At 56.2% G+C, this 26,582-nt stretch overlaps 1 long non-coding RNA gene across 1 annotated transcript in view; it reads right to left on the bottom strand.

Annotated features, from left to right (window-relative positions):
* Nucleotides 1–17,392, bottom strand: part of LOC118016659 — a 154,484-nt gene extending 137,092 nt beyond the window's left edge. The window contains exons 1-2 of the long non-coding RNA XR_004680882.1: nucleotides 17,276–17,392; nucleotides 10,935–11,066 (exon numbers count right to left, since the gene is read on the bottom strand). This is a non-coding gene — a long non-coding RNA (uncharacterized LOC118016659). The remainder of the gene's footprint in view (nucleotides 1–10,934; nucleotides 11,067–17,275) is intronic.
* Between the last annotated feature and the right edge of the window lie 9,190 nt (nucleotides 17,393–26,582).

The following is a 26,582-nucleotide window of genomic DNA, read 5'->3' as shown; positions in this document are numbered from 1 at the left end:
GCACAGGGAGCAGCATGTTGCAAAAACAGTGACCAGGGGAGCAGCACAGATGGTGAGGGGTGTGTGGGCGGGGACATCCTCAGCGGACTACGGTGAGGATGAAGGGGACCTGCCCACCCAAGGGCACTGAGAACTTGGCCCCTGTCCAGGTGCAGGAATTATCCAGTTTGTTTTTCATTAAACCCCAAAATAAACATCTAGAAACAAGTGTTTACAGAGGCCCAAGGCAGCTCTGGGCTGGGTCCAGTGGAGCAGATGGACTGAATAAGACCCTCGGCTTGGCTCCAGGACCCCAGGGTCCCGACCCAGACCGCAGAACTCGGGCGGAGCCTGCCTGCCCCCGCTGAGGCGTTCACGGACGCGGGCCCAGAGCTCCCGGGGCTCCCCGGTGGGGCCTGCCCCATGCCCGGGATGGCTTCTCTCTGACACACACGGCCCCTGTCAACATGTCACCTGGCATGGGGTGCCTGTTACCTCCGACACAGGCATACCAGCAGCACGGTGCGGGGGCCACGCGCTTTGTTCTGCTGGGGCTTGAGGTTCTTATTTTTTAAAAAGTGTTAGTTTCTACTCTAAAGCCTTTCTCAGACTACGTGACCTGTCCTCCTCTGCCTGATTTTACAAGAGACAGGGAGCCAGAGGTTGGAGCAGGAGAGGGGGACCTGGTCGTCAGGTGGATCGCAGGGTGGGTGATAGAGACCAAGCAGGGGTCCACTTGGGTCTTCGACAGTGAGGCCACCAAAGGTATCCAAGCAGACATGGCCAGAGTCTGGCCCCAAGCCCCTCCCTGTGTAGCTCAGATAACCCGGATAAGCGGGGGGAGGATGCTGGTCAGCCCTTCCTCGCAGAGAGTGGCTGACAGCCGACAGCCCAGCTCCCAATCCCAGACCATCACCTCCTCACTGTGTGATCTGAAGGAGTCACTTACCCTCTCTGTGCCTCAACCTCCTCACCCATAAATACGTTTCCTAATAGGCCGGAGCCCAAGAGGTTGTCTGAGGAGTAAAATAAAGAACATCAAGGGTCCAGGAGATCCTAGCACAGTCTGGCTCTCAGTCATGTTAGCCCTTATTACTCCAGCAATTTTCTGGGGGGGTCAAGGCCAGAGGAGAAGCTGCCACTGGCCTCCCAGGTACCATTTCCTATCCTCCACTCCAGGAGCATGTAGGGGCTGACAGAAACAACCCCGGAAACATCTTGTTTGCTGGGGGGAGGGAGACGAAGCTCCGGGAGAAAAAAAATTCACTCAAATTTTATGGGCACTTTTTTTTTTCACAGACTTGAGCACCAGGCAAGCCTCAAATCTATCCTACAATCGAAGACAAGTTAAACAGTAGGGGATGTAGAGTGTAATACAAGTCACAATGAACATATTCATCCCAAACCAAATCTGGGAGGAGGGGAGCTCGCTGTGCACGCTCTTGGTTCCCAGGCTGCCCGGGTATGCGAGTGTGGACAGTTCATCCCTGCCTGTCTGGACAGCTGGGGTCCACATCTACTCCTGTAATTCACCATGACAAGGGCTGGGTGGGCTCTCCCTCTGCGATACGCTGCTAAGTATCTGCCTCTGGGGAGGAACGGAGCCCCCTCCACAGCCCAAGGGCGGGGACACCAAGCCCCAAACAGAAGCTCAGTCAGATGCATTCGACGCCAAGAGCTTCTCAGCCACTTCTGGGAACCACACCGTGGTCACCAGAGAGCCCACATCTCCAGAATGTACTTCCTCACTTCCCCCAGAGAACCCTGGCAGGAGCTCCGCTCCCTGCTCTGTCTTTCCCTCTCCTCCACGAGCTGCTGCAACCCACCCCATAGGCCAGGCCAACCAGCAGCCCATGGGAGAATTCAGACCTCTCCCCACAGCGAGGGGCCCCTTGCGCTGGGCTGCCAGGCTCCTCTGCAGGGCAGTCCCCGGGCCCCTGGCCAGCCCAGGCCACAGCAGAGCCACCACGGGGGCCAGGAGCAGGCACAACTCAGCACAGCCAGCCGGGCCACTGAACCGCCCCAGGGCCCACACCTGTAATTAGTCCATGGGCCCGGGCTGGGGACAATGGCCTAGAAAAGCCAACAGATGGGATACACGCATTAAAGGCAGGTTTCTGTGCCAAGTGTACGAGTTAATTACATAGCCGGGGTACTCTCCTCTCCCGTGAACTCTCACCCCAGCCTCTGATGACACAAAGGAGAGATTAAGCCCTGCCTGCCACAGGCCAAGGAGGCCAAGTCTGTATCTCAAAAGCAGAGAGGCCAGAGACGAGCATGGCCCCAAGAGGGGGAGGAGATGGACAGGTATTCAGCAGCCGCAATCTGTGTGAAATTCTGAGTCTCCTTCCATGATACCTCATGACCATGACGGCCTTCTAGCGCAGAAGGCGCCAGGCTTCTGAATGGCCCCAGCACCTGCAGCCCTCTTCCCCAGTTCAGGCCTTCTTGCTTGGTGGCCATGACCCCAAAAGATGGCCATCAACCTCACATTGCCATCCTCTCTGCAGCCAAGGCCAAGTCATGTGGGCAGAATAAGCCACCAGCTGTGATGGGGGAGGCAGAACCAAAGGGGGCTCACTAAGCCCCTGTGGGGACACAACCTGATGGGCATGGCTCTTACTTACCACGGGCTGATCACCCCCACCCTCCAACTCCCTGCCTTGGGTGGGTTTGGCCCTCCAAAACCACATCTGGGAAAACCCTATGGCCAAGTCCTGAAGACAGGGGACAGCGAGCCTCAGGGAAACCCAGGGCAGCCCAAGTGCTTCCCCTCCTGAGGCCCTCGTGCTGAGGTGTGCGCCCAGGGTAGAGGAGCTTGGCAAAGGCTTCTGTTACTATGGACCAAGTATCCTGGCTTGAGCAAGGGGCCCCTGGACCAGCAGCAGGGTCCCTGGAGCAGGGAGAACCCCCACGTTGAGGGGGCTGCATCCCTCAGCCCCTAAGCCCTACTTGAGGCCCTTGTCCACACCGCCTTTGATGTGCAGACCAGCCCAGCAGCCTTGAGATGCTCTCCACATTCCTAGCCCTGCTGAGGTCCTGGCACTGCATCTGTGCTTGGGGCCTGGTGGCGCCTCCCATCAGACCCCCTCAGGCTGTGGTGGGCACAGGCCAGGGGCAGAGACTTGCCAGAGCCACAAATCCAGCCCTTCTCATTGCCCCAGAAACCAGAGTCCCCAGAGCTGGCCCTTCCGGCAGACAACACAGCAGGGAGGGGAGCTCTGGGCTGGCGATCCCTTGCCTGTGGTCCAGGCCGCTCTGAGAGCTAAGAGAGCACTGGAACCACCAAATGAGCTCCATTCACCGGAGTGTGGCAGAGCATCATTCCATCCATTGTAACAATAGCAATAAAAGACCCCCCTCGGGGCCTCAGTGTCCCCACCTGTGAAATGGTCACTGCTGTAACCCCACTTCAAAGGGAAAGGAGAGGGCAATACCCTTGACCTTGGAGTGTGTATCACTGCTCAAAACACACAGGTGGCTCCTTTCCATTAGTAGCCTCTGATTCTCAAATATGTGTCTCCTAGTCTGCGGCTAAATTAAGGGCCAAAATTTGGGAACAATTTCTATAGATCTGGAGCAGATTTAAGGAAGTTCCTGTAGCAACATCCCTTTCATCACTGGCTTCCCAATTAGTTTTCCTGTGTGGCAAGGGAAGGACAGAGCATCAAGGGAGTAGGGACGGTGGGTGGCCCAGCCACGCGTGGGGAGGGCAGAGCGCCAGGGACAGCGGCCCTCACGCTGCGCGGCTAGGCACGAGGCAGCCCCCGGCGCCCCAGGAGCAGGCAGAGCGGCCCGGAGCCTGGTCCGGGCTCAGACCCCCCGGGCTTCAGACTGTAGTCCCGCTGCTTCCGTGCTAAACCGCCCCCCGCCTCAGTGTTCTCATCTCTACAACGGGAATCACAATAGCGCCTGCCTGCTGGGGTTGAAGACGTGCAGAGAGAAACAGCGTGTAGAGCAGGTGGCACAAGCCTGGCTCGCGTCCAGCCCAGGGAGCCCTGGCGCTCACAGCAGCCTCCCCAGCAGCAGCATCTCCATCGGCAGGACCGAGGGGGCTGTGCTGGGTCCCAGGCGGTGGCCAGAGGAGGGCTGGCATGCTACTGTCCTCTCTCCTCTGCGCCCCTGGGCCTGTGGGGTTAGCCCCACTCTCAGGCGGGGATGAAGACGCTGCCTCCCCTCGCCACCCCGTTCCCAGTCTCCACTCACTAGCCCCACTCAGGGCGCCTCTGAGAGGCAGGATGGGCAGAGACAGGGAAGTCAAAGAAAGCAGGGAAGAAACCTAATCCCCTGTCTGAAAATTGTCCCCCTCCACACAAGAGCAGGTCCAGGGGTCTGGAGGACTCCAAGAGAGTGGGCCAAGGCCTCGGGGAGGAGGGTCCAGCGTCCCAAGGTGGGGTCATCCCAAGTTGGAGAAGCACCCAAGCAGATCCCTGAGTCTCTGCTCCCCCAGGAAGCAGCTGTCCTGAAAGGAAGGGTCCTGTGTTTCCCAACTCAGGCCCTCTTGATCCCCTCCCCCAGGATATTAGGTCACACCAAAGGAGGTGACAAGTGACAAACGCCTTGACCTTGAGACCCATCGGGCCAGCTCCCTGACTGAAGGGCCACACCTCTGCAGCCATCATTGGCTTGGGCGCCAACGGAGGCCCCCTAAGCAGTGCTGGGAGGGGGAGGACTGTCCAGTCCTGACAAAGGGGCATTTTCAAAGCCCACCCTCCCTCTTCAAGCAGTAGAGAATGGGCACAGGAGCCCAGCAGAGAAACTGTAGAGGGGAGGAGAGTGAGCACCATCCAGGGTATTCACAGCCAACACCCAGCAGGCACCAGGAGGCACAGTTATACTCAGAAGCAACCTCGGGCCCACTGGCCAGCTACCCGAGGGTGACTCCGGACCACGTGGGTCCTCCACCCAGTGGGAGAAGAGCAAACATGAGACACACTTCCAAAAGGAGTTCAAGGAAAATTCGAATCTGTCTTCACTCTGAAGACTACTTTTGAAAGGTGGAGTATGTCCATGCTCGATGGGCCTCCCTAAACCGCTCACCTCATCAGCATCATCCCTGTGCCGTGATTTTCTATTTCTTCAGTGCCCACTATGTGCCAGGAACACAGCATTGCACTTAACTAGCCCTGGAAGGCAGGGAGTATTATTTTCCTCGTTTTACAGAGAAGGAAGACAAGTCTCAGAGAGGTCAAGTGACTTACTGCGGGTCACACAGCAAAAAGCAGTAAAGCCGCTGACTCCAGAGCCTGCACGGAGACACCTGGACAGCATCTAGTCCAGCCCTGCCCTCACTGTGGCCACGAGGACCAGGGAGGACAAGGGGCCGTCCGCAGGTGAGTGTGTGAGGCACACAGCAGTGTAGCATGAGCTGAACTCCGATCTCAGGCCTTGACACCAAGCAGACCTAAGATCTCAAGTCCGCCACCTCCTAACCACTCTAAGGCCCTGTTTCCTCACCTCTGAAGCGCAGATGCTCTAGTCCCAAGCTCTTGTGGGGCTGCCGTGGAGTCCAAAGCCCATAGCAGGCCAGGTACTTGTCGGTGCACCGTAAATGCAAGGTTTTACCAGCATTCGTGAAGCTTCTCTCCACCCCTCGCCCCTGGTGCTCAAGCAGCACCAGGACTCTCCGAGAGGCGTGGGTCTCTACTCGCCGCACCTCCAAGAGGCAGCACCAGCCTGCTCGGCCAGATGAGCCACCTGCCATACCCCCCCGGAAGCTACGTGTCCCTAACCTGTCATGAAGCTCACCAGAAGCCGCGAACCTCATTTAACAAACCTGCGCGCACACGTTTATCGTTAAGTCCCCAGATCCGATCTTCCCTATGACCAAAAGGGGGAAGAAGGAACGCCAGCTGTCGCCATGTCTCGGGGATCCAAAGAGGCAAGTGACTCCGGTTGAGGCACACCTTCGCCACCTACAACTGGGAGATTTCAGGGAGGCCACTGCCCTCTTGCGCTTGGGTCTCCCTTCCTGTAACACGGGTGGCTGGACCGGCCAGGACAGGAGCGTCCCAGGGCTTCCGGCCCGTCCTTCCCAGAGGAGGGCAGAGCTGTCCAGCTGATCTGCAACAGGCCATCAACACGAGCCTCAGACTTAACTTTAAATTTCCTAATAGCCACGTTTAAAAAAAAAGAAATATGGGGCGCCTGGGTGTCTCAGTCGTTGAGCGTCTGCCTTCGGCTCAGGTCATGGTCCCAGGGTCCTGGGATTGAGCCCCGCATCGGGCTCCCTGCTCTGCGGGAAGCCTGCTTCTCCCTCTCCCACTCCCCCTGTTTGTGTTCCCTCTCTCGCTGTGTCTCTCTCTGTCAAATAAATAAATAACATCTTAAAAAAAAAAAAAAAGAAACATGAAATTAAATGTAACAATATATTTTATTTGACCCTAAATAATAGAGACTATCATTTCAACATGTAACCAATATTGAAAAGTAATTAATGAGATATTTTAGAGCCTTTTTTTTCATACGAAGCTTTTGAAATCCTGGGTATGTCTCACGGCACACCTCAGTTTGGACTAGCTACATTTCCAGCGCTCATCAGCCATCCCGTGGCTAGTGGCTCCTGAATTGGATAGTCCAGGTCTCACAGAAGTGGCAGGAGTCCTTCTCCCTACGCCTAGTTTGACAAGCCTGGAACTGTGAATGCCTTGCTTTTTATTAAAAATAACTGTAATTATGGAGTACAAGATAATCATTATTGAGTCATTCCTATGGGTCAGGCATGCGCTTCACAACGATCCTGTGAGAGGATTTTACAAAGGAGGAAACAGAGACACAGAGAGGTTAAGTCATCTGTCCAAGGTCACACAGCTACTATGTGGCAGAGGTGGGATTGGAACCATGCAGTGGGGACACAGAGCCCAGGCTCCAAATCCCTGCTCTACCCTGTCTCCCCAGCCCCGCCCGTGGGCCACACCTCAAGCTGTCCAGGAGGGCAGCTTTAAGCGGCTCTCTTCCTCCCTCCCCGCCCCAGGCTCCCCCTGCTTCCACAGCCCAGCCCTCCGCCGCTGCGCTTGGGTGGCTCTCACCCACCACCACCTATAGAGCTGGCAGGCCTGGCCTGGGAGCAGAGACTTCATTCACAGGCTGGTAAAGGGGCTAATTAAACACCCGGCCCACGCCCCCCATGACCCGGGAACCCAGCCACCTCATTGCCCTGCTGCCAGCCAACAGGCTCAGAGCAATGCCACACAGAACTCGGCAGCGGGCAGAGCGGGGCGAAATCCCTCTTTATAGAGTTATTTTTGCTGTGGAATTTTCACTGGCCTGTAAAATATTTTTATATTTATTACACGTTTAACGGGAGCTCCTAGAATCAACAGGGTGTAAATAATGAAAACTAGGGCAGTAAAGGCCCCAATAAACCTCGCACCAGCCCTTTGATGCTCCCTATGAGCTCCAGTTTCTCCTCCCCCCCCCAGACCCCATCCCCTTGCCCCAGAGCAAGCCCAGAAGGCCAGGGGTACCCTGGACAAGCCCATCTTTGGCTCCCACAAATTCGGCTCACCCGTCAGCTGCCAGGGCTGTGCCATCAGCAGAGCCCACCAGATGTGCCGACCAAGAAGGAGCCTACTGTGTGCATGGCCCACGCCAGTGCTCATGGGAGCTGGGCCAGGAGAAGGCCTGATGAGGGCTTGTTCCTCCCCCAGCCCTCCAGCCTCAGAGGGCCTTCATGGTCCTAGATCCCAACATCAGCCCCGCACAGATGGCACCCACACTTGGAACATCACATCCCCAAGGCCAGAGGGTCCCAAAGTCTCAGTGGGGAGCAGAAGTCTTATGAGAAAGTGTTCCATCCACAAATACTGACCCCCATGGGTCCCACAGCACCCTGTGCCCACAGACCGTTCCCAGAGCCCCTATCTGCACCCCACTCCCCATGTCTCTTTTATACCACCCACAGGACAAAATCAGAAGGAAGCTGGGCCTCACACTCTGTCCCAGGCAGTAAGAGCAGAGGCACAGTGAAGGGAAGGGACCCACCCAGAGGGTGGGTGCCCATCAGTGGCAGAGCCAAGACTAGCCTCAGGGCTAGAGATCCTGTGTCCAGGCACACAGACCTAGCCTGAGCTCCTCCCCAGGAGAGAACTGTTCTTGCCACATGTCAACAGCAACTAGCCCATCTCTGCCCCCCGGGGACCCTGACCACTGGGGCCTCAGCCCCCCACAACCCAATCCTGTCCATTCTGGGTCGTCTGATTATCAGCAGCTGTGACAATCCATACAAAACCTGTCGTCGGCTGCCTCCTCACACCGGCCCTTCACACACCTGGACAAAGGTAAGCTTCCCTTTCTGGGCCATTCCCAGCTCCCCAAGCACCCTCATGGTTCCAGGCTGCCCACGCCTCTTACAAAGAGGCACCCACCCACAAGAGGACATGCTGTCCCCTCACCCAACCAAGACACTAAACATCTGTTAGTGCATTTGGAGGTGGCCTTCATAGACCGTTTATCATCACATGTGACAAGTTGACTCGGACTCTATAGCCAGAATCCCTGCTGCTGAGTCCAGTCTGTCTGTCCAGAGACAGAATTCAGGAACTGATTCACGAACCCTGCATTTATCCTGAGAAAAGCCGCGCTCCCTGGCTGTGGCCCACCGAGGCCTCCGCGGCACCCATGTGGTCACAGGCTGCCCCTTCCCAGCTCGGCAGCCCCGGCCAGCCGGCAAGGCCACACAGGGTGCCTGTCCTGCCCAGAGCCTCAGAGCGACGCCCAGCCACACTCGAGCTGAGCAACCCAGAGAGGCACGTGGGCCCCTCCGCAGGGAGGAGTCCCCGGGGGCCACGGTCAGAGAACCGCGAAGGTGAGGGGCACGAGCCCTGCGGCTCTTCAGACAAGAGTCAGCCTGGAGCGGCTCCTCTCTGGGGACAGACCAGGCGGGGCTCCTGCCTGCAGCTATTATACCACCAGGAGATCTTGTCTCTCAGCCCTGGTAATTATAGTCCCTGGTGCTCGGTTAACACCCATGTCATTGCAGGGTGTTGGAACAAGCAGAGTCTGAGCGAGGAAAATTAAACAACAAATCTGACAAGTGGCCCATCCCCTGTGGCACCACGCTGAGCCAGGCCAAGGGGACGGCCAGTAGGCCTCCCTGGCCCACCCAGGGAGAGCCCTCACCTCAGGGCAGAAGGCAGGAAGCTCAGGGTAAGTAGGACAATGGCCTGTCTGGGAGAAGCGAGGAGTGGGAGAAGGGGGACCCCAAAGGCTCTGGAAAGAAGGAGGGCTGCAGCGAGGTGCCCTCCCCCGGAGGCCTGAGCTGGCGGGGAGACTGGGCCTCGCCACACAGAGAGCAGTACTCCACCTCCCCACAATCCTGCAGTGGGTCTCCGGCCCGGCTGCAGCTCATGAGCAGGAAGGCCAGGGAGAGATCGGGTCATGGGGGACGGTGGCCAGGTGGCAGGTGGCCCTGCTGTCTCCGCCCCCGTCAGCTCTCCCACATCCCAGGGAGCCGCAAACCAAGATGTCAGCACTAAGCCCCATGTTCGGGGGCTGCCAAGGGGACTTCGCTCACGCCACTGAGTCCCCCGTGGGCTTCCACACCAAGCACCCAACCTCCATCCTCTGCTCCGTGAAAGCTCCCAGGTCCCAGAGTCAGTCAACAAACAGTAACAGGTGCCTGCACACTGGGGGCAACTTGCCACACACAGGGGGTCTGCAGAATCCTTCCCCAGACCCAGGGCTGGTGCCAGCCACCCAGCCAGTCCTGCCCGCACGGCTGCCCCGCGCAGGACCAAACTCAGGCCTCACGCTGAGGACCAGAGCTCCAGTGCCGGCAGGACTGGCATTTACCAGCCCTTTTCCCCGGGCTCTATAGCCACTCTCATTTAACCCAGCCTCACGGTTACTGTAAGCGTCCCGTTTTATAAGTGAGAGAGCCGGGGAGGCCCTCAGAGGCTAAGTGGCTTGTCTGAAGCAGTAGATTCAGGAAGCAAACCCAAGTCTGATCATCCCCAAATGCCAGAAGACATCTGAGGGTAGTTTGAGCTTTTAAAAAAAAAAAAAAAATGACAGCTGAGGGCAACCCCCAGACAAGTCTCCCTGAGCCCCGGTTCCCAGTGCAGGCCCCAGATGCTTGCTCATCCGCCTCCCATGCCAAGCCACGGGAGAGGGGTGGCCCCCCCAGGACCCCGCCCAAAGAGAGGCGCTGAACAGATTTCAGCTTCCTGGCCCCCGCCGTGAGGCAGAACACATGTTTTCTGAGTTCTCTCCCTCCTCTGGCTCCCCTAACATGCTGGAGATATTATTATTATTTATTATTTGCTGAGAGCTGACAGTGTGCTAAGCATCAGGCCTGGGAGCCCAGGCCCTGCCAACACGGCTTACTGTCAGACAGCCAACATGCCCCTGCTCCTCTGTGACTGACATACACCCGCAGCTGCTGGGGTTGGCTGCTCCGGTCCCAGCCTCCCAGAGCCCCCTCTCCTGCCCTCAGCCTTAGAAGCCCATGCCCCTGGGCCTCCTGCACACCGCAGGAGGAAGACGTCTTTATCTGGGCTGCCAGGTGTTCCAGGGGCCAGGCCTCCAACCCCAAGAGGAGTGGGAGGATTCACTCGGTGCTGGGCTGGGGCCTCCTCAGCTCAGCCCACACACATGCCTGCCGGTGGCCATGGCCAGATCCTAAGAGAGACCAAGGCGGCCATGTCACCAGCCCCTCCTGTCCTGGGCACCCACCAGAAGTTGCCCTTCTCCTCCCTCAGGCAGGAGTACTGGACGCCAGAGTGAGTTCTGTGGGTGTGAAGAATCCCAGGGCCCTCTCCTAGAAGCAGGGCCGGGACTAGAGGGAGGCGAGCAAGGCACAAAATGTAAGGGACACAAACATATGGAAGCACCAAAAAACCCAGCAGTCAAGATTAGAAATAATTCTGTGCAATATTTTTTAAAATCAAAATTAAGGCAAAAGTCCATGAGGAATAAAATTCCAAAATTTTAAGTAAAGACAGGCTCCGTGTTACCGGTTCTTCTGATGCCTCAGGCTCCAGTACGGCTCCGCATCGCACAGCTAGGAAAGCTATTCCGACGGGGGGTGCTCCCCCAGCCCGTCGTCGGCAGGTGAGGGGCCTCCATCACCCCCCAGCAATGTCGCCCTGTGTGAGGACACATAGAGAAGGTCATCGCCCACCCCTGAGGGCCTTCCTGGAGAAGGAAGTATCTAGAGGTCAGCAGGAGCCTGTCAGCAACTAGGGGTAGGGCAGGGAAAGATGGACCATGGAGCATCTGTGCCTTTTTCCCACCGCAGAAATGGGTTCCTAGGAGCTCAGAAGCCACTGTCCCCTGCTGCTCAAGGGCCTGCATCATTTCAGCTCCTCCCCACCATGCATCCAGCCCCAAGCTCAGACACGCTGCAGCGAAAGCCTGAAGAAAAACCCACCTCATGGGTAGAACAAGCCGAGGACAGGCAGTACTCACAGTCAGGATGTCTGCATCTGACCCTTGATGGTGAGGCCATGTCCAAGTTGCCCAAAGCCCCTCAGCATCCATACCATGTGATGGAGGCCACAGGGACCCAGGCCCCCCAGAGACCGCCCAGCCCCATCTCTCCTGCAGCCCCACCTGCACATGCACACACGTGAACCAGCCATGGCCCCCATCCTGGACAGCTGGGGGGACCCACCCACCCCCATCGTCATTCCTGACATCCCAGCCTCATTCCAGGCCCTCTACTCCCTCAGCTGATTATTCTTTTATTCATTTATTTCACAAAGCCCATTAGTCACAGGCTCAGAGCCGGGCCCAGACTGGCCTCAGAGATGGAAGAGTCCTGCTCCACCTTCAGAAACTCATAGGAGTGGGTGAACACAAGCGTGGGCCTTGACAGCTCAGGCAGGAGGGGTGGAAGCTGCCCCAACCCAGCCAGCAGCAGAGGCAAGAAAGCCAGGAGGCAGGGCAGCTTTCGGGGGCAAGGGGAGGGTAGCCAGGGGCAAGCAGTTTTCACCAGTTTGGGGTGAGAGTAAGGCGGAAGGAGGAGGGGGTTGCGGGCAGAGCAAACATGTGCAAAGTGCAGAAGTGAGAGAGAACCTGGCACATTTGGGGAACTGCAGGTAACGGGGTGCAGGCGCGGAAGAGGAGGCAGGTGAGGTATGGTAAGGCAGCCATCTGAGGAGGGGGTCCTCCACACCCACTTCCGGTTGGGGGCTTTCCATGGTTGTGGGTCTGGTAGGAGGGAACCTCCCACCCTAGAAGCCAAAGACAAGTCACGTGCTTCCTTATTTCTGGCTGTGGAGATCCCTGAGCCTGGGGCGGGGGGGTATCTATGGCCCCCTCCAAAATGCCCATGTCCTAATCCCCGGAATCTGCCATTGCATGATTTACATAACAAAAGGGGGCTTCTGCAGACATGATTAAGTTTAAGGGTCCAAAAATGGGGAAATGATCCAGGATTGCCTGGGTGGGCCCAATCTAATCCTGTGAGTCCTTAAAAGCAGGGAACATTGCCCAGCTGTGGTCAGAGAGAAGCATCAGTGCAAGAGAGCCAGAGAAATGCAATGTTGCTGGCTTTGAAGACCGAGGAAGGGGCTACAAGCCAAGAAATGCAGGCGGCCTTTAGAAGCTGGACAAGACAAGAAAACAGATTCTCCCCTCGAGCCTCCAGATGACACGTCGCCCTGCCGACACCTTGATGTTAACCCAGTGAGACCCTGTCAACTTCTGACTCACAGAATTGTAAAATGATAAATGTGTGTCGTTTTAAGCCCCTAAGTCTGTTGTAATCTGTTACAGCAGCGGGAGAAAACTAATACCGCCCCAGAGCCATCGGCCGCCCTGGCCTTCCATCTCTTCGTGCTCCCTGGGGGGCTGTTCAAGGAGCTCAGCTCTGTGCCTGAGGTGGCCTGCTCTCTGAGGAAGGGCCAGCACCGTCCAAGCCCACAGGCAGCCAGGAGCCCCCGGCAGAACCTTTTCTCATCAGCCAGCTCGGACCCTCCTTCCTGGCATAGGCTGCGCCACCTGCAGGGGTCTGCACTACCCAGCCTGTCATCCCGGCCGCAGTCGGGCTCAGACCACCCTGCCAAGTGCATCTCCCTGCTACAGCACTTCCAACATCTCACTGCCCTGCTGCAAGACTCTCCAGCCCCCTAGTGCCCAGAGCCGTATTCCCCAGGATGCTGAGCCCTCTGGGAACTGGGGGAGACTGTCTGAAAGGCAAGTGAACAGAGATCCGGAACACATCTAGCTGCTCTGTGGTCATAGACACCAGAAATCACTTCAACAAAGGGACCTTCAGATAAATAAGAAGTGTGAATATTCTGGCATGAAGTGCAAAGTCACAAATCAGCAACAAAACTCAGCAGAGGGCGCCCCCCCCCCGCCCCCGCCTCACACCCGACATCAGAATATCTATGTCTACTGGTGTGACTGCCAGAGTCACATCTGTCCCCCTCCACGGGCTGTGAGTTCCACGCGAGTGGAGACCGTGTCAGTTTTGTCCCCACCTCGGAACCCCAGAATCAAACACAGTGGTGGGCACTTGTGAATGAATAATTATGAATAATTGGATGAATGAGTGAATGAATTACCGAATACTCCCTACCTACCGATACACACACTCACACACACGAGTGTGCGTGCACACAGAGTGGCCCCAGATCTCCTCCCCAGCCTCTCAGCACGCTGTCCATAGCACTCACCCAAGAGCTGCACTCTCGGGGGTCCTCTCAGCGCCCACACTGGAAGTGTTCCGGGGAAGGAGGTAGGGGAGAGGGCATGCCTTCATCTCCACTGCGCAGACCCTTCCTGGCTCGGGCTTGGACCTGTCCGAGGTGCTAGCGACACGGACCAGGTGCTGGCCATCAGAGGCAACGGAAATGGCGGGGGGCTCCCCCTGTGTGTGAGCCCCCTTCCGCTTCCTCTGCTTGCTGCTGCCTGCCTGTCCTTGAAGGATCCTCTTGCAGCCCATGGGTCTGGCCGAGGGTAGGGGATCCAAATGTACTTGCACCAGCAGAGGGCTGAGGGCGTTTACAAGTTGCCCCTAAGTACCCACGCTGACCCAACATCGTCCTGGGCAGAGGCGCCCCATGGGCTCAGAGTTGGCTGTGCCTTCTAAGCCACTGGGAGAGGGATGAGGAAAGCACTGGGGGGCCTTGCATGGGTCGGGTCTAAGCACTGAGGCTCCTACCCTGAGCCTTTCATGCTCCCATCCACAGACACCATCAACAGACAACATGCACCGGGCACTCTCTCCCCAGCCCTTGCAGGGTGCCTGCACATAGTAGGCACTCATCTCCTGCCCGCTGCAGCAGGTGCTCCCCAGAACATTTCCCTGGGCCAGGAAGCTGCAGCCAGCTCAGCTCAAGCCTTCACACGCGTGCGCGTCTTCCTGCGCCAGCAAGAGGCTCCGAGAGCCCAGGAGATACCATCAGGGAGACACTCCGATCTGTGTAGTGTACAGTGATTCACAGCCTAAGACATCCCTCCCCGGGCTACCGCTGGTGAATTATCAGCCCCACCATCTTCAATTACGAGGCTTTGTCACTCATCTCCAACCATCAGAAGGAAATGAGTGAGGCGATTAATGTCTTTTTAAAAACTGCTTTCATCCCCTTCCTCCACAGATACCATCTGCATTTCTAAGAGGAAAGACTCCCCACCCCCTCTGTCATCTTTGATCATCTTGTCTCTCCCAAGGCCTTCCAGGCCCTGCAGGAATCCCTTCCAGCCCAGGCCCCGGGTGGGCTCCCTGGACCAACACCTGCCTCCTCAGGACCCAAACAGCCCCCTCAGGCAGCTCAACTCTTCTGGGCGCCGCTGGGAAGACAGGGGCAACAGGGTTTTCAAGTCCGGCAGTTCCACAAAGCAGTCCCCAAGTATTTCCCTCAGGGAGGGTGGGATGAATTGAATTGTGTACCCCCAGAAAGATATGCTGAAGCCCTAACTCCCCGGTACCTCAGAACGTGACCTCATTTGGAAATTAGGGTCATTGCAGATGTCATTAGTTAAGAGGAGGTCAAACTGGAGTAGGGTGGGTCCTTGACCCAAGAGGACTGGCAGCCTTAGAAGAAGAAGGATATTCAGATACAGATGCAGAAGAACACCTGGGGAAGATGACATCACAGAACAGCACGGTGCATCTATAGGCCAAGGAAGGCCAAGGATTGCCAGAAGCCAAGAGAAAGGCATGGGGAAGGTTCTCCCTCAGAGCCTCTAAAATGAGCCGTCCCTGGTGAGACCCTGACTTCAGGCTTCTGGCCTCCTGAAAGGTGAGAGTGAATTTCTGTTGTTTTAAACCATTCTGTCTGAAGTACATTTTTAGGACCACGCCAGGACACTAATACCAAGTCCATGGCCACCCCCAAGTCCTTCATCTAAGGCACCTCCACTCTGGCTCAAGTGGGTACTGAGAACTGAGCACAGAGAAGTTTGCCATCAGTCTCAAGATAAGACAGGTCCCTCCTCTCAACAGTGGGCCCCCAACTACACAGGTGAACTCATTAGAGAATTGCCGTCACCAGCCGGGCCCTCCACCGTAGGATTAAAATCTGTTCTCCAGAGATTTAAGGCTGAGTGTGTCACTAAGCCAAAAGTTCAGGCTCCTGCTCAGTCTGTCCAGACACTAAGCAAATAGAGCTCTAAACAGATGGACAGTGAGGAAGGCATGGAGTCCTCAGAAATGCCAGGCTAGCCCAGGGCTCAAGGTAAATGCCAGCAGGGGTGGGCACCGCCTGGGATTTGTGCCCGGCCAACAACACTGGATCACACTTGGAAGCCATGCCGGTTGACTTGAGCATGCTCCACTGGGACAGGGACGGCTCTACCCCCAAGGCCTGACAAGGGATTAACAGGCGGTAGAAGCTTCACAAATGTGCACAAAATGAATGCATTTCCTGAAGGAGAGACAAAGGACAGGTCCTGCTGGGCCCCACGTGGCAGATAGTGAGGGTGGGGAAAAGAGATGCCAAGACGCATCCAGATAGCTCACTAAGACAGATTCAGGAAAGTCCTCCACCCTCCGAGGGTATCCCCGACAAACCATGCATCCATGCAAGGTTGCCAACAGACATCAGCACTAGGACCCAGCCAGGATGGGGCTGCCCTTCACTCCCCAGGGGACAAGTGTCACCTTGATACCTGGTAAGGAAGAAGCAATAGTGTTTGAGCTTAAAGCCTGCCTGTATAGGTTCAAATCCTATACAGGAAACTGTCTCAGTTTCCTCATCGGCAAAATGAGAAGGTAACCACACCAATCTCTTGGGTTGTGGTTGGATTCGATGGGCTACTACATGGAAAGCACTCAGTACAGTGCCTGGCTCATGGTACATGCTTGGTAAGTGTAAGCCGACACTGTTTGTAATCATTATCCCATGCCCTTACAACTCCAGGGAATAGATCCTCCCACTTGTTTTGTTGGCATTCACTAATGGCTCTTCTTTGTATGACAACACCCAGCAGCTATTTACAGAGAATGATGCCTCATGCCAGGAACACAGAGGAAAGTTACCAAGGCCCAGCGGGAAAAGTAGACACAACACTCTGAGAAGATGAGATACAAGACATCATCAACAGTGGAGGACGAGTGACCTAGATGGTCATGCTGGTGAAGGTATATCAGCCTGAAGACATTTGGGTTTTGAGGGTTGAATAGGAGTTTATCAGGATTCTGACCCAGCCCATAGCAGGTATTCCATAAATAGGTAGTGACTAAACAAGGCAGAGTAGAAGGGCATTCCAGCCAAAGGACCTGAGGTTTTCTGGTGTGTTCAAGGACCGAGAAGGCATAGAACACAGTTTAGCTAGAGGAGCAAGTTTGTGGGCATAAAAGCAGGCACTGGGTTGAGGCCAAGTTAGAGAAAGGTCTGAATGCCATACTAAGGGTTCTTGGCTTGATTCACAGGCTCTGCAGGGCCAAGTCAGAGGAGGAGTGACAATTAAGAGCTGGGTTTGGAAAGATGGCTCCACTTGCAAAGCAGGTGACATAGGACTAAAGACAGCAGACCCGAGAGGATACCATGGCGGCCTGTCTTCCCTCACCAACTGAGCCCCACTCTCCATTTGCCCTTGACCTTTCTTCCTCATAGACATGTTCTCAAGTTCACACCCCCAAAGATCCCCCATTCCCAGCTATTCTAGTTAAGGACATGCTGCCCACAGCTGCCTGCTATCAAGTCAAGACCTTTCAGGGAAATGTTCATGTCTCCATGCAAGTCCCCAGCTGACAGATGGAGCTGGGCTGAGAGACAAGTTCTAGACATATACTGGAAACCCCTAACGGCAGACTGGTTTCTGGAATTCCAGAGAACTAACTTCTGGGTACTTAGGGCCTGCAGCCCTTTCTTCTCCCTCACCCCTCCAAAGGACCGCCTACCTTTCCACTGAGTCCAGGGATCCTGGCTAACGGATTTCTTCCCAAATGCAGGTTGTGATGTTCCGTGTCCTGGACACTTGAGAATGCCCCTGAGGCTCTGAGACTTAACCAACCGGGTCCCAAGCTGTGCTCTGACCTCACCAGCCTGGCAAAGGTGCTGGCAACATGGGGGACACCACCCTGACCGTCTGCCTGGTGGCTGGGGCCACACTTGGGCAGCTGCCCCAGCAGGCACTAAAATTAGGTGACCCATCAGACCCAGGACACGGCGATCATGGGCAGGTGGCCAAAGCTGCCCAGAGGGTCATCCATCCCTGCTCAGGACTGGAGCCAGGGCAGAACAAGAGCGGCCCAGAGTCCCCTTTTATGCCAGGGAAATTGAGGCCCGGAGAACAGCAGAGACCACTTAAAGGGTGGGAACTTGAATTTTTGCTTTTTCACTGAGTAATTGTCTCTAAGACTAAAAAGTAATACACACCCCTAGGAGAAATTTACAATATACTCTCTGAAGATATAAGAGAATTTAAAAATCACAATCCCCATCCTCTGCGCTAACTTCCACTTACATTCTGTTGTATTTCCCTCCTTCTTTGTTTTACACAACAGTAAACACACTTTACAACCTGTAGAGCATTCCCTTCCTCTACTGAGAATCATATCGACAAATCATTAGAAATCCTTCATATGAACCAATTTTAATCTACGTACAGTTGCTTCCCCCTGTGCTCTTCTAAATGACGCTGCAGTGAACATCTAGGGACATGAATCTTTGTCCACGTCTACGATGATCTTCTCAGGCCGATTCCCAGCAGGGGAATGAATGGGTCATGAGAGAAGCACATGCCGAGGCCCTTGAGACGGACTTCGTCCTCTTTTCCAAAAAGTCACCCCCCGTGTACCTCTACCACCTCTGGCCGTGGCCCCTTCCCTGGGATATTTTCTCTGCAAAGGAATTCTGTGTCCACAACACAGGCCTGTCTAGCACTCCGGACAAATGCCTCTCTCCAGGGCAACACTTACCCACCGTTCCTTTCTCCTAAACTAACCAGCTGAGAAACACAGGAAAAATCAAGCCCCCGGGGCCCAGGGCCTCAGAGTTCCTCCTCCTGTGTGTGTGGCCCTTCATTCAGGGGTCAAAGTGAAACACACTGACCAGGTCCTTCCAAACAGCCTCGTGCCCCGGCTCACCCCACGGCACACACCCCGGAAGCGATTCCCTCCAGTGGTGCTCTCCATCCCCAGCAAGCTCAACTGAGGACCCAAATTAAGCCAGCAACCCATCAAGCGACTTGGCCAAGAATAGAACTGCCTTTTCACTTCCCAGCAGAGAAACTAAATTCCAGGCTCAGTGTAAATAGGCTGTCTCTGGTCCGACGTCAGCCTCGCCACCGACGAGTTATAGATGGCCCTGTCGTACCCCCGTCATAAATACAGCCCCTCAGCTAAACAAAGCCGACAGTTTTGTGCCAATAACCTTTGAACCACTCAAGCCCAGTGTCAATTGTATTTGTCTTCAAGCTAAGGTTTACTCTAGACTGTCGGCTAAATCAGGGCTCATCTGCAGAGATAATTCAAATATATTACAGACACCGGGCAGACCCGAAGGCCTCCTCCCCACGCTCCCGGGTCTCCCCCGCATGGCCTCACAAGCCTGCAGGCAGCACTCTCCCCTAACCACTCAGCGAGCTTTACCGGGAAAGCACAAGGAACAAGGGGCGAGAAGCAACACTGAGGCCGGCAATGTGACCCCAGCTCCGCCACCAGCCCTCTGTGGCCCCCAGCAAAGTCGCCTGCTCCCCCTCAACCCTGGGAAGCCTCTGTTTCCTCCCGAGTGAAGGCCGTGCCCATTCTCCTGAAACATGGAGTACCGGTTTCTGGACGACCGTTCACACATCCCGTCAGGCCACAGGAAGGAAGCAGCTGGCCAAGGTGATAACCCAGGAAGTGGCAGAAATGCAGAATGAGCTCCTGGCCCCGGGCAAGGGGTGAAGGCTGCCTGAACAGACAGCAAGACCCTCCAAGTCCTGCAGGGCTGAGGAGCAACCAATGTGGAAACCCTCGCACCTGACTGGGGTGGGTGGGTTCTAGAGAGATAGAATATAGACATAATAGGATAGAATACACACATCCCCTCTAACAGAAAGGGATAGAACAGGAAGTCACTCTGGGGTCAAGGCAGGTACAATTACTCTGGCTAGCCAAGGCTGGACTAATTTGTGCAATTAGCATTTCCTGCTGCATGCCAAGCCCTGGGCTGCTGCCGGGGAGAGAGGAACTCTAACCAGGTTCCTGCTCCCATGGCTGGGGCCCCTCCAACACCCATTGGGACTACCCCCGCCCACCCACCTTTGAAATCTGGGACCCTCTCAGCCATGACCCAGAGTGCTCAGTGCCTCTCACCATTTGCGGGGCTTTGGCCAACCACATCCACAAGCCTCCCAGCCGACGGGAACCCAAACACCCCCAGGGAAGAAGGAGGAAAGGCCAGGGAGACTACTCGGCTTCATTGGTGGGCCTGGCAGACCATGAGGCTAGAACCACAGGGCCGGTGTGGTACTGAGGGCTGTGTTTAGACACCTCCTATGAACCTCTCTTGTTGAGAAGAAACTCAACAAGTAAAGCTCTCTGAGGGACTAGAGGGGCAAAGAGAGAACATAGCTGTGTCATCGTTAAGAGAGCCCCCAGGCGAGCCAGCCAGCCAGCACCTAGGAGCACCATTCTCTGCTATCTGTAAAATGGGAATAATATTCTCTGCCCCGGGAGTCACCACAAAGATCGCACAAAATGGGGAACATCGAAGCCCTTCGCATCTTGAGACCCGCTCGGGTCATGACGCTGTGTTTCCTCCACGTTCCGTTCCTGGCTCAGCCTCTCCCTTGCCCCCTGCCATCCCTGGGCTCCGTGGAATCAGGAGAGACTCGTACAAGGCCGTCTCTAGCGTCCTTTCAGTGCGGATGCGACAGGAGTCACTCTGTGACATGGGTCAAGCCCTGAGGCCAGCCCAGGGCAGGGTGCTCCTCACCACCTCACCCCCATCAACATCAGGGCAGTTGGGAGAGGACGATGACAGGACCAGGGCCAAAGATGTCATCATCACTCACCTTTGGGAGCCTCAGCCCTGTCTGGGGATGGCGGGACCTCTCTGGCTTCCCCTTCTCATCTCTGCTGGCACCTGGGAGAAGGGAGTGCCCGCACCAGCTCCGCGCCTGGAGGAACAGAAAGAGCAAAGCCACAGCCCCTGTGCCGAGGGGAGAAGGCAGAAGACATTTATAAATGACCCTCTTAGCTGTTTACGAGACACCTTCTGAGAGAAAGCAGAGGAGGAGAAATAAACTTGAAGTAGGAGAGCTGGCTGGGGTCCGAGATGTGCTTTGATAAGCCAGCTGTGCCAGCATTTCTTCTGTTTTTATGGCCACCTTTACAGCCCTATGTTTGCGACTCTTTATCAGGAGCCGGAAGGAGACAGTGAGCAAGATCCAAGGCAAAGAGCCTTCCCCAGCAACTCCACAAGCAGATATCGCCTCATCTGGAGATCAAGATAACCCCAGCTTTCCTCCCAGTCCGGGCGGCTGTGCCCCAGACACCCTGATCTGGGGTGGACAGGAATTCCCGAGCACGGCAGTAAATTTGCAGAGCCAGGCCCTCCTGGCAGTCCGGACTGGGCTGCAGGCACCCAAAACTGGGGCTGGGCGGGTACTGGGACTGAGGTTCTCCTGAGACCAGCAAGCAGCCCCCATCAGGACGCTCTGGATCCCTTGCCCCGAAACCCCGCTGAAGTCAGGGAGTCTCCGGGCTCCTCCCCCGGCATAACCTGGGGCTGTCCGCTGGGCCTGGGGTGTGAGAGCCTCCCAATGGTCACAGCAAGTCTGGGGCTGGGACTCTGCCATCCTCACCCTCCTGAACTTTCCAGGATTATGAAAAAATGGGGGATGGGGAGCTCTCCCAGCAAGCCACCTAGATCTGAATCCCACCTCCTCCCCTTGCTGTCTGGGGCAGGAACTCCCTCTGGGCCTTCATTTTCTCATCTGTAAAATGGCCCATGCAAGCAGTCCCTAACCTTGCACGAGGGGACCCGCTGAAGGAGCTCAACAGATTGGAGCAGTCTTCATACTGGGTGACCAGCCTCGCCTGAATGATGGTGGCCCTGTTCCCCACCCCACATGGGTGGCATTACCTTACTGAGCTCCTGACATGGGCCACTATGCTTGGGGGTAAGGGACAGTGTTCCAGAAATGGAGAAAAGCATACTCCTGACCCCTAGGGAGCCCAGAGTCTGAAGCCAAAAATGAACCTACAAATACATGATATGCTAAGAGCAAAACTCAGGGATTGTGCAAAGGGAGCAGGATTGTAGATACAAGCATGGCCAGGGGAGGGGGGCTGGAGAAGCTACTCAGAAGAGGGGTCTCCAGGCTAGGACCGAAAGAGTGAGTAGGAGTTTGCCAAAAGAAAGAGGAAAAGGAAGCCATTGCCTGCAGTCAGTTAATGGCTGGTCCTGGGAAGCCACTGAGCCCCATGAAGGGGAGGCAGAGATAGCTGGACTCAGGCAGCAGGGGTGGAGAGAAAATGGCAGACCGGCATCCAGTTAGCAAGAGCCTCTCCTGCAGGCTGGGCAGCCCGGCCTGATGCCGAACACGCTGAATGCGGCAGGGTCCAGGGCAACTAAAGGGTGAGGGGCAAGGTGGCGACATCTTTTGGGGAACTTCTCTTGGATCACAGTAGAAGACAGCAGGTAGGGGAGCGTCCGGTAGATCTGACAAAGCAGCGGCTGCAGCGGGAGGAATGGCCTGGAATGTCAACTGTGGGAGACCCGAGAGCCTGCCCTTCAGTAAATCCACGTGGCCAGATAATTGCATCCACCTCCTGCACTTTCTCGAGCAGACCTGCTTCTCCAGGGCAACCGGGAGGCCGGAGCCAGGTGCCCAGAATTGGGCCCTGGCAGCTCCAGAGTGGGCCCCCACAGTGGGCTCTGACACCTGCCTCCTCGGGCCTGGATGCAGACACCTGCCGCTAGGCAACCCGGGCACCTAGAGGTGCCGACAGCCCGCGTGCGCCTCTCCTCTGCTGGGTGACACCCAGGGCCTGCGCTCTTGAGTTACCTTTGGAGGTACAACGACACATCTTCTCCTCCCTGCTCCTCCCTGAGCCCCTCTCAGCCCAGATGCCCCACACTCCTGTCAGGTGGTGCTTATGGTCACTCGAGCTCTGTAAGTCCCCCCAGCCACAGCCCTGGATGGGCTCAGCCCGATTGAGGCCTTGCTCCTAGCTCCTTGCACCAATGATTCTCCATCCCCGCTTCTGTCTCCTGGGACCTCCCCTCCTTCCTTTCCAAGGGTCCCCCCAACAGCTCCTACTGTGCTCTGTGGGGACATGCCCTCGACCCCTCAAGCAGAACCCCAAACTGGCTTTTTCAACATTTTATTTTAAAATAATATAGATTCACAGGAAGTTGCCACGACAGCACAAACAGGCCTGTGGACCCTCCCCCCAAGCCCCCCAGGGACCACATCTCACATCCCTGTAGTACAACACCAGCCCCCGGAAGCCCACGTTCCTCTATCAAGGGTGTGTAGCATCCTGTCATCTCATCACGTGTGTAGACTCAGAGATCACCACCAAAATGAAGATACTGAACCATTCATCAACCTGATCTTTGAGATGGCCTTTTTTTTTTTAAGTATATACGATAAAACTACCCCAAAAAAATCAAATCGGGATGAGGAATAAAGACTGAACTCAAGAAATTTAGCATTACCAGCACTGGTCAAATGTCCCCGCCTGAGCAAAGAGGTGGACACCTTGCTTCCCTCTTCCCACCTTCCTACACCCCAGCCCCCATCCCCCAGCCCACCAGGGAGGGGTGAGCAGGCAGTAGGAACCCAGGACCCAGCCCCACAGAAGCCAGAGCCCTGCATTTCCCTATCCCCCCGACAGGGTGAGCCACTAGCCTTCCAGGTGGCCCACGCCCCTTCCCCCATCCACACCCTGCAAACCAGCCACTGCCTGAGTCCCTGCTTGCCCCTCCTGAAGGCTGAAGGGGGCTTTGCCATGGCCTCACCATTGCCACAGATGGACTCCCAGCCAAGTGGGGTTCCCACCAAGTTGCTGACCTTGGATGAGTCCCTTTGCCTCTTAGGCCACGAGGTCTCAGCCCCACCCCCAAAGGGAGGTGCTCAGCCAGGGAAGCTTGGACAGGAACTCTGGGCAGACCTGTGCCAGGGCCCCAGGAGGGGACAGCACCTAGACTTTATCTCGCAGGCCTCCTGGCCACCCCTCCTCTTCCTAGGGACCCCTGGAGCAGGCTCCTTGGAGAATATTGGGTACAGGGGAAGCAGAATCAATGGCAAGCGTGGTAAGTGACAATGAGGCACTGGAAGTTCCAGCCAGCTCCCTGGTGTGGGGCCAATGGATCCAGAGCGCAGGGCTCTAGGCCCACCTCTACTCAGGAAGAAAGGACCCTGGCCCTGCGAAATAGGCCAAATCATCAGAGTGAAGGCAGGGATTGGGCTTCCCCTGTCCCCACCCCCACCCATTTCAGGACCTCCTTCCCCAGCCCAGAGGGAAAAGCCAGGAGCCCTCTGCAGCCCACCTCTGGGCTCTCATTCAGGCCTGCCTTACCTGTCTCTTACCTTCTTATCACCTTCCTAGAGCAGAGCCCTGCTCAGACCACTTCCCAGGTCAGTTACCCTCCATGGCTCCCCATTTCCCCAGGGGATCCTTTGTCCTGGCCTAGCTATCATCCCACCCTCATCCTCCTCTGCCCTTGGTCACGCTGCACTAAACCAAACTTACAGATTCCCATGCACTCCCCACATTCCCCATTTCCCATGTGTTCACCTATTCTGTGCACTCTCCTACATGGCCTCCCCATCTGCTACAGAGGAAATCTTGCCTCTTCCTATCCCCAGGCCTGCTGACCTGCACCTGATGCCCATGGTAAACCGGGGACTAGGGGCTAGCCAAGCAGAAGGATCTCAAGCAAGCTGAGGATACTGAGGCCCAAGTAGGGTATCTTGCCCTCCACGCCCCACCTCTTCTGTTCTGCCCTGCTCCTTGGAAAAAATGGGTGGCCATATCTGCCTGGACTGTGGGCAGAGAGAAGAAGGTCACCTTGCGCCCTTCCAGAGTAGTGAGGGGGTTGGGCCCCTTCAGCCCGGGTACATCCAGGTGTCACAAGCTAGTTCCAGATCGGCTCTGCCTTGGAAGTATTGGCACTGCTGACTCTAGCCAAACTTCCTGGTTCCTAGAGGAGGGAGACCTTGGGATGTGCAGGTCACACTGACCTCCCAGCAGGTGACCCAGCTCCCAAGGGTTCCCAGGGAGATGCGGCTCAAGGGGGCAGCAAGGCTGCCGCCGGCGTGTTCCGGGCCGCGGCCAGCCGGTCCAGAGCTCGGGGAGAGGATGAGGGCATCCCTCGGGAGAAGACACCAGCCTAGGACAAGGTCCCAGGGAGCCTTCAGGCCCGGCTGCTCCTCCTTCCTCACTATTTATGGCCCTCTGCAGGCTGCCTTCCCCTTTGTTCTGCCAAACAAGCTCACTCCTGACTCCCAAGTCAGCCAGGGACTTGGCAAACATTTGTCAAGACTCGTCTCTTCACTGTGTGTTTGTCTACGCGGCAGAGATGTGGGCTCTGTGCACAGACAAGCTTTGCCCCTAAGGCTCAGAGGAAGCCCCATCCTCTGGGGCCCCACCTGCAGGTACAGCAGTGCGGATGTCTCTCCATCCACCAGAAGTCCAGCCTCCCTCCACCCTACATGAAATACCACCCAATCCTCAGTACCAGGCAGTCGCCCCAGGGCGAAAATCACAAGCAGGCCTTGTCCCTGGGATAGTCACACCTAAGTGGCAGGGAGTTTGAGGTCTGTGGAGACGGGAGGGAGGGCAGCTTGCATGGACTCAAGCTTTGTGGTTGGGGTGCTGAGTGTGAGCTAAAACCCAAAAGAAGGACAGGGATGGGGAGGCAGGAACAGCTGCCACTGGCTCACCCCCCAGCCGTCCCTCTATGTGTCCTGAACTCCTCAGGAGGTCGGCGCCCAGGCAACCAAGGTCGGGGTGCCCTGACCAATACTGCCAGATGGGCAGACGGCCCCCAGAAAGGCAGGTACTCTGCGGAGAAGCCAGACTTGGAATTCATAGTCACCGCCAGGGAACAGACACATGGAGGCCTGTGCCAGATGGAGGCCCCCGAGGGCAGAGATGTTCCGAGGGAAGTGAGTCTCTGGGCCTCAGTTTCCCTAGATGCACAGCGAGAACAGAAACGGGAGAGAGCTGACCCACCGGAAGGCACAGGGCAGGAGAGAGTGTGAGGCTGGGCGGGCAGAGTCCAGAGGCGCAGGCAGATCTCCTTCCTCTCTCTGGGCTTGCACTCGTTTGATCCTTGGAGATGGAAACAATGCCTGCTTTACAGATTTGCTCTGAGAGATGAAGTTGCTAATGCACAGGAAAGTATCGGCAAAGGCCTGGCACGCACCAGGTGCTTAATCCACAAGAGCCTGTGTTCAGGTCACTGTGTTCGTGATCTTGGGCAAGTCACTGAGCCTCTCCCAGCTCTCCTCTCCCTGAGCTGTACAACAGGCCGACAGCCGGCTATGATGAGAAAATGACCCGATATGAAGAACCCTGTATGGACCCGGCATACAGCCAGTGCTCAGAAGCATTAGCCCCTGTACACACATCCAGTTGGTATTCAATAGACGCTTGCTGACTTGAATCACAAATGGCTATCAGGAAACTATAAAGGAGTAAGGAACAGCAGGCCCATGGGGGTCCCGCCAGCAGGACTGAAGAGGGAGCTTCTTGGCCACTCCAAGTCCAGGAGACTAGGACCAGACAGCCCAGGGGAAGCTCCTGACCCTGATGCTTGCAAACTGTAGTCCAGGGAGCCCTGGGGCTCATCGGGCTGCCTGCAGAGCCAGATGGGGAGATGAGGGGAGGGCACATGAGCCCACATGTATACCCACCCTCAACCAGAGCAGAGCTATATTCATCTATCTAGGAGTCCTGGTAAAGCTGCATTTGGAAATCGTGCCCTGCTGCTAAAACTAATCCAACCTCCTGTTTTTCAGATGAAGAAAATGAAGCCTACGTGTGCCTGGGTGGCTCAGTCGGTAAAGCATCTGACGCTTGATTTTGGCTCAGGTCATGATCTCAGGATTGTGAGGTTGAGTCCAGTGTCGGGCTAGCGCGGGGCACAGAGTCTGCTTCAGAGTCTCTCTCTCCCTCTGCCCCTCCCCCCACCTCTCTCTCCCTCTCTCCCTCCCAGAAAGAAAGAAAGAAAGAAAGAAAGAAAGAAAGAAAGAAAGAAAGA

Source organism: Mirounga leonina, unplaced genomic scaffold (genome assembly GCF_011800145.1).
Source record: "Mirounga leonina isolate KUSES-001 unplaced genomic scaffold, KU_Mleo_1.0 Mir_168, whole genome shotgun sequence".
Taxonomy (NCBI): Eukaryota; Metazoa; Chordata; class Mammalia; order Carnivora; family Phocidae; genus Mirounga; species Mirounga leonina.
The sequence above is the reverse complement of the archived record's forward strand: the minus strand, read 5'-3'. Positions and strand labels throughout refer to the sequence as shown.